General features: G+C 35.9%; 1 pseudogene; it reads right to left on the bottom strand.

The window, feature by feature from the left end:
* Nucleotides 1-2,769: 2,769 nt before the first annotated feature.
* On the bottom strand, nt 2,770-3,439 carry LOC128664463 (glycine amidinotransferase, mitochondrial-like; annotated as a pseudogene).
* Nucleotides 3,440-7,514: the final 4,075 nt, after the last annotated feature.

The raw sequence follows: 7,514 nt of genomic DNA, 5'->3' as shown, positions 1-7,514 counted from the left end.
AAACCTAAATTAACTATTAACCCCTAAACCGCCACCCCCCTCAATCTACCTACCCCTAATCCCCCACCCCTCACAACGCAATCTATCTAATTAACCCCTAAACAATTAAAAATTAAAATAAAAAATCCTAACATTACTTTAAAAAAAAAAAAAAAGATTAAATAAAAACAATTCTAAGCTCTTCTACCTAAATAAAGTAAAGTTACCCCTTAAAATTAAACCCACCCACCCACACAACTCCCAAAAATAAAAAAAACTAACACTAAAAAAAAAACCTAAGCTACCTATTGCCCCTAAAGGGGCATTTGTATGGGCATTGCCCTTAAAAGGTCAATCAGCTCTTTTGCTGCCCATTAAAATAAAAAAGTCCTAATCTAAAAAAAAACAAACCCCAAAAAAACAAAAAAAGACCTAAGTCTAACCTCGAAATAGGTACTCACCATTTCTGAAGTCCAGTGGTGAAGGTCTTCTTCCAGGTGACAACATCTTCATTCAGCCCAGGGACCTCTTCTATCTTCATCTGGAGCGAAGGCGGCACGGAGAGGAGGTGGCCGCGGTGCACATATGTGCCAATAGGATGAGAGCTACTGAAATCCTATTGGCTGATTTGAACAGCCAATAGGATTTCAGTAGCTTTCATTCTATTGGCTGATTTGAAAATATCAGCCAATAGGAATGCAAGCTTCAGTGTGCAGCAGTGATCACATGAAGAGGATCCTCCGTGCTGGATGTCTCCACGGCCAACTCTGCTCCGCACCACCTTCGCTCCAGATGATGATAGAAGAGGTCCCCACGCTGGATGAAGATGTCGCCGCCTGGAAGAAGACCTTCACTGCCGGACTTCAGGAATGCTGAGTACCTATTTCAGGGTTAGACTTTTTTTGGTGGGTTTTTTCTTTAGATTAGGACTTTTTTATTTTAATAGGCAGCAAAAGAGCTGATTGCACTTTTAAGGGCAATGCCCATACAAATGCCCCTTTATGGGCAATGGGTAGCTTAGGTTTTTTTAGTGTTAGTTTTTTTTTATTTTGGGGGGTAGTGGGGGGGTTACTTTTAGGGGGTAACTTTGGTAGAAGAGCTGATCGCTTTAGGGCAATATCCCACAAAAGGCCCTTTTAAGGGCTATTGGTAGTTTAGTGTTAGATTACGGTTTTTTTTTATTTTGGGGGCATTTTTATTTTTATAGGGGTATTAGATTAGGTTGAAAAAAAAATATTTTGCATAATTTCGTTTAATTTTTTTCTGTAATTTTAAATTTTCTTCTTTTTTTGGAATATTAAAGTTTTTTAAATGTAATCTTATGTTTTTTTCAATGTAATGTTAGGATTTTTTTATTTTTGTAATTTTTAATTTATTTATTTGTAACATAGTCTTTTTTTTTCATTTTATGTAATTGGGGTTAACTTAGGGGGTGTTAGGTTAGGGGGCTTAGTTATTATATTAGTTCTTTGCATTGTGGGGGGATGGTGGTTTAGGGGTTCATAGGTTAATTAGGTATATTGCGTTGTGGGGGGATAGCGGATTAGGGGTTAATACATTTATTAGGTATATTGTGCTGTGGGGGGATGGCAGTTTAGGGGTTAATCGATTTTATTATTAGTTGCAATGTGGGGGGATGGAAGATTAGGGGTTTTGACATGTCGGGTTTATTTTTGGGAGGCGGGTTAGACTTTTACGGGCAATGTAACATTTTTTTACATGTGTATTTGCGCACATTTCTGAACATCGCCAGTTTATCCGACGGCGCTGTATATGTAATTTACCCGATGTGCGAGGTGAACTTATGGGCGACGCGGGTTTCAGCAGTTGCACTGAAACCTGCGCTGCATATGTAATCTCGCCCCCAAATTTCTGCCAGTTTCTAAGCTACTAAAGACAGCCTCTTATCACATGCTTTTTTATAAGCTATTCACAAAAAGGGAGTGTTAATTCATGTGAGCCTTATAGATATCATTGTCTGTGGGTTGTGGATGACACTGCACTAATTGGCTTAAATGCAAGTCAATAGAGAATATATAAAAAGTCATGTGATCAGGGGGCTGTCAGAAGAGGATTAGATACAAGGTAATCACAGAGGCAAAAATTGTATTAATATAACCATGTTTTCTGTATAAAACTGGGGAATGGGTAATAAAGGGATTATCTATCTTTTTAAACAATAAGATTTTTTTAGTTGACTGTCCCTTTAAATATTCAGTGGAAACCTCAAAGGGACACTAAAGTCAAAATAAAACTTTTATGATTCAGACAGAGTATGCCATTCTAAAAGACTTTCCAATTTACTTCCATTATCAAATTTTGCACTATCTTTTTATATGCATACTTTTTGAGGCACCCGCTCCAACTAAGCATTTGCACAAGGGTTCATGTATACGATTCAGCCATTGGCCAATGGCTGTCACATGATACAAGAGGAAAAAATGAATTGGTCAGTAAAAATTCAGTTAAATTGTGTTATTGCATTGTTTTTTTTATTATTATGCACTTGTTAATTATGCAATTATATTGTATTTACTGATTATTTAAGTGTAACTGTTGTGCAATAATGTTTAATGTTTTATAATAATGTTGTATTAATTATAATAGCATTACTTTAAAGAGAAAAAAATATTACCTTATATTAACTTTCGCCAGAGAGGTTTTCATCATGTAAATTAGCCCAACTTTGCTTTGTAACCCCCCCATGCCCAGAAAAATGTGATTTTCATTAAAAAAACAAACATATTTCGGCACTGAAAATGTAATTCAAGTTTTCTTTTCCAGTCTAGTTTAGCTGAAATAGAACTGCAGGGTTTTGTGACCATGAATATTGCATGGCCAACAGTTGAATCCACCCCCTAATGAATTTGCATGGCGAATACTCACTTTGATAGAGGAGATGCCAAGTTTCTCAAACATTTTATGAAATGTCTCATTGGCATCCACCAACATTTAGACATTTATGGAAAGCCATTTTGTAGACATCTACAGGGGATGATCATCAGAGATAAGTGGAGTAGGGGTGTTACCACAGTCCAGCGAGCTTTCTTAAACATGTCAATCTGGTGACAAGGACAGTCTAGGTCTGAAAGTACAGGTCCAATTATAATAAAGGTAGCATCAATATGGATTTGGATCCTTGAATCAAAATTATATGCACTTTGTACTCTGGAGCTAGACGCATCCACATCCATTCAATACCAAAGAAGTTTGCAACCTCAAAAATATCAAAATATGCAGAAATATCTCCCAGTTCTCATGAAGTCAGCAGCATTAAAACAGGGCTCAGACTCTGTATTAAGCAGACAGTTTATGTCTGTTCTCTACATACGAATAGGATATTTCTGGTCATAAAGCTCATCAGCCATTGTTGGTTTTGGTGCAGTGTTCTGCTGCTGAAGTAGTCTTTAATAAGAAGCTGATAAGCTCTATATTCAAAGAACTGAGTTCTCCAAGGCATTACCAACAGAATGTATCTGGTCATAACAGCATAAAGACCTGATTTTTAGCATTTTATTGCATTGTAGGTGTCTATCCTTCACAGCTAGAACCCTGCATAGCCAGACAAACAGCTCTCAAGAAAAAAATTCCCTTTCTAAATTTCTTTGATGGACCTCACAGTACTGAAGAGACATCTTAGATAAACTTGGCATAGAGGAGAACTTTAGATCATCGGGTCTTTTGTGTCAGATACCTTTATTACCTTGTAAAAGGTCTCATTTTTATTGGGTGCTGCCATATTGAAACCTTGGTTCTCTTGTGCACATTTAGAAATGGGGCGGTTACATAAGTGGTGCAGTGTTGGTGCTTGTGCACCAGCACTAACAACAGGTCAAAATGAGGAGAAGCCTAGGGAACAAAAGCCACATTCACTTTAATGCAAAACTGGAACAGCAGGAGTTTCATTGTTGAATGGGGGATAAAAAGCTTTATTGGTAAGTATTTTGTAAAGAACTGAAAGAGTGTAAAATGGTGTCATTTAAATAAATTACAAGAGACCAAAAAAAAAATAAAGTTGAAAAGACACAGATTAATGATATTTATTTTATTAAAGGGTGTCAATATCCTAACATATGACTTGCACAAATATCATGCACGAGCATTGTTTGCCCATGTGTGCACACCACAAGCACTGGCTGAGCAAACAAGCAATTTGCACTCCTAGCTGTGCACCAAGAGACATTGATCACTGCCGCCTTTTGTTTGCAAACTTTGTATAGTTTTGTAATCATGGGGCATTGCTTATTTTAGTAAAGCTTATCTTACCTCCTTCGCTGTGGGCAGTTAGAAGAAGATATAAGTAAGCTCCTACAATGAGCAATCACTGTGTAGAATGCTTTGGGTCAAAGTTCAGAATCCTGCAGGATCCACTGCAGCCTCTAAATTGCATGAAAAGGTTATAAAAACAATGAAAACACATGTGGATTAAATGTAATAATGTATTTTTTTCCTCAGTGTGTATGAGCTTCAGTGTACATTTATTAATGTAGCTTCTGAGACATATTCCACAAACCAAACATTTAATTCTTTATATTTTTTGTGTGCTATTAATTTAAAGTTATAGCAAACGCACACTTACTTATGTCCAAATCTACCAAATAGATGTTCACCAAAATAAAGTTTAAATACTCTACCCCATATAGGCCTAAATTACTCTCACACTTAAACTCCGCTAGACGGAGGCTTTCTGCTTGTGTCGTGTTACGCTCGTATTACAATGCGTACAATGCGACCGCATTAAATTATTCCCATAGAAGTCAATGGAGTGCGAAAATTTTAAAATAAAACGAACACCCATACTTGCACGCTACCCTGACAACATTGTTTTAAGAGCGCTAAACCCGACAACACCCATACTCGCACGCTACCCGACAACATTGTTTTAAGAGCGCTAAACCCGACATGAAATATTAATATTTCACATTCCAATGTTCTTCACATAGCAGAATATTTTTTTAATATAATTGTATTTATAAATAAATATATGTATATACCTACTGTATACCTATAGATCTATTCCTATAGATATATGATATAGATATGTATGCATTTTGATGAACAGTATCAGAAAATAAACATTATTAAAAATTATTAAACATACTGTAAAATATTGTAAATAATCCATAGAAAATATCTATATATTTTACAGTATGTTTAATACATTTTATTATTTTTTTTTTATATTTTATGTGTACCATTTCAATAACGCGCCATCAGATTACTAAGTGTTCATGTGCGCTAAATCAATGTTTGTGCTAAATATGAGTGATTTCCATATTTCAGTCCAATTCGCACGAAAACTGATATGGAAATGTAAAATTGATCGACGATGATAAACAAAACAACTTTTTTTTAAAAAAATTAAAGGGACAGTCAAGCCAAAAAAAAATATTTATGATTCAGATAGGGCATGTCATTTTAAACAACTTTCCAATTTACTTTTATCACAAATTTTGCTTTGTTGTCTTTGTATCTTTAGTTGAAAGCTAAACCTAGGAGGTTCATATGCTAACTTCTTAGACCTTGAAGGCCGCCTCTGCATTTTACATTTTTTACTACTAGAGGGCGTTAGTTCATGTGTTTCATATAGATAACATTGAGCTCATGCATGTGAATTTACCAAGGAGTGAGCACTGATTGGCTAAAATTCAAGTCTGTCAAAAGAACTGAAATAAGAGGCTTATATACAAGGTAATCACAGAGGTAGAAAGTGTATTATTATAACTGTTTTGGTTATGCAAAACTGGGGAATGAGTAATTAAGGGATTATCTATCTTTTAAAACAACAACAATTCTGGTGTTGACTGTCCCTTTAAAACATCATTAAAGGGATAGAGTACTGAGATTTTTTTCCTCCCCTTAAATGTGTTCCCAATGATTTAATTCTCTGATACAGTGTATTAAATTGTTGGTCTAACTGTGTATAGAGAGATAAAGTAACAAGCCTTTGGTGTAAATATAGAGAGGGTGTGCCAGGTGTGCCCAGGCACTCTAATCCAGCCAACTCCAGACTATGCTGAATGACACAACTGGGAGAAAATAAAGATTACATCTAGAAATAAAGATGCTATCATGTTAAAACTTCTTTTAAATGTATTTGAATCTAATTATAAGCCAATGGATAATTTAAATCAGTCCTAGGAGCTTAGTTTCTCAGTTATGCTGTATAATTATTTATGCATATTTATGCTAATGAGCATGCCAGGTATTTTGTTCCAGAAAAGGTGGCAACCCTACTCAGAACCTTCAATACTTGCAATCCCCTCTCCGTCCAATCTGCCAGAAAGAGGGAGACAGCAACCTGAGTGCCTCTTCTGTCTTCACTGCACTGCTGCTCTCATGATGTGCAAGAATAAGATTGTAGGACTTAGTGCAAGAGATATCCAATGTGAATTAAAATTAATGTCCTTTCTATTCCCGTATTTTGTCACCAAAAAAAAAATCCCTCAGCACACACCCTAATAAAATCTGCTGCGCACAGCTATATAGAGAAGTAAGCTAGTGAGGTCTGCTCTTCATGGAAGCTCAGCCCATTTTATTAGGTTGAGGTTTCAATTATCAGAGGCAGATATTTCATATGTAGAATATTCCTAAAGAAACAATTTTTTTATACATTTTAAACTCTGCAGCTTGTATAACAAGTCAATGTAAACACACTAAACTGAAACTAATTTTACAGTTCACTTTAATTTTAAACTGCTGGGCACAACTACATCATGATTTTGTTTTTCCCATCAAAGCTGTCTTCTTTAACCCCTTAAAGGTACTGTTTTTTAAGCTCCACGTCTTCATACACTGTAGGAGCACCAATCTGCTTAAAACTTCATATTTATTAATGGTCCTTAAAAAGTGCATCAGCAGACAACAAGAAAGGGAGCACAGTCTTAGGCAACTGACATTTTGGCTCCCATGCTAGAGTCTTAGTTGAAGCAACTAACACTACTGTATGTGACGGCAAAAAAGATTGAGTGAGTGCACTTCTTTCATACTTTTTCATTGAACTGTGTGAATAAAATATGAGCAAAGATGCTTGGAGAGCTTATCCCTTATTACATATAAGACGGTACTAATAGATGCTGTGGCCGATCAAGTCTCCCCATAACCCCTAATCTGATAAGCCATCTTGGAACCTAGGTATTCTTGCACTTTGAGAGAAGTAGTGCACATTCACAGATCAGTGATGTTGCTGGAATTCTCACAGTTGTATTATGTACTTCTGGTTAGTGTCCATGTTACAGAGTAGGAGCTTTACATCTTTGCAGTACCTGCATTGCTGTATATCATTTATATGGTCTATTTATATATCTTATGTTACTTTTACACTGTGTATAAAAACTACATAAATGTAGTGCATGATACACTGTAAAAAGCTGGCAACATCACTGATCTGTGAACGTTCACCACTTCTGTCACAGGGTGGAAAAATATGTGAGCACCAAGATGGAGGCTTGTAGTATGAAAATGTGAAGCTTCATCAAATGGTACTTGTAAAGGGTTAAAACAAGAGAACAACTCTGAAAAGAGTTGTAAATACA

Source organism: Bombina bombina, chromosome 6 (genome assembly GCF_027579735.1).
Source record: "Bombina bombina isolate aBomBom1 chromosome 6, aBomBom1.pri, whole genome shotgun sequence".
NCBI classification, from domain to species: domain Eukaryota; kingdom Metazoa; phylum Chordata; class Amphibia; order Anura; family Bombinatoridae; genus Bombina; species Bombina bombina.
The sequence above is the reverse complement of the archived record's forward strand: the minus strand, read 5'-3'. Positions and strand labels throughout refer to the sequence as shown.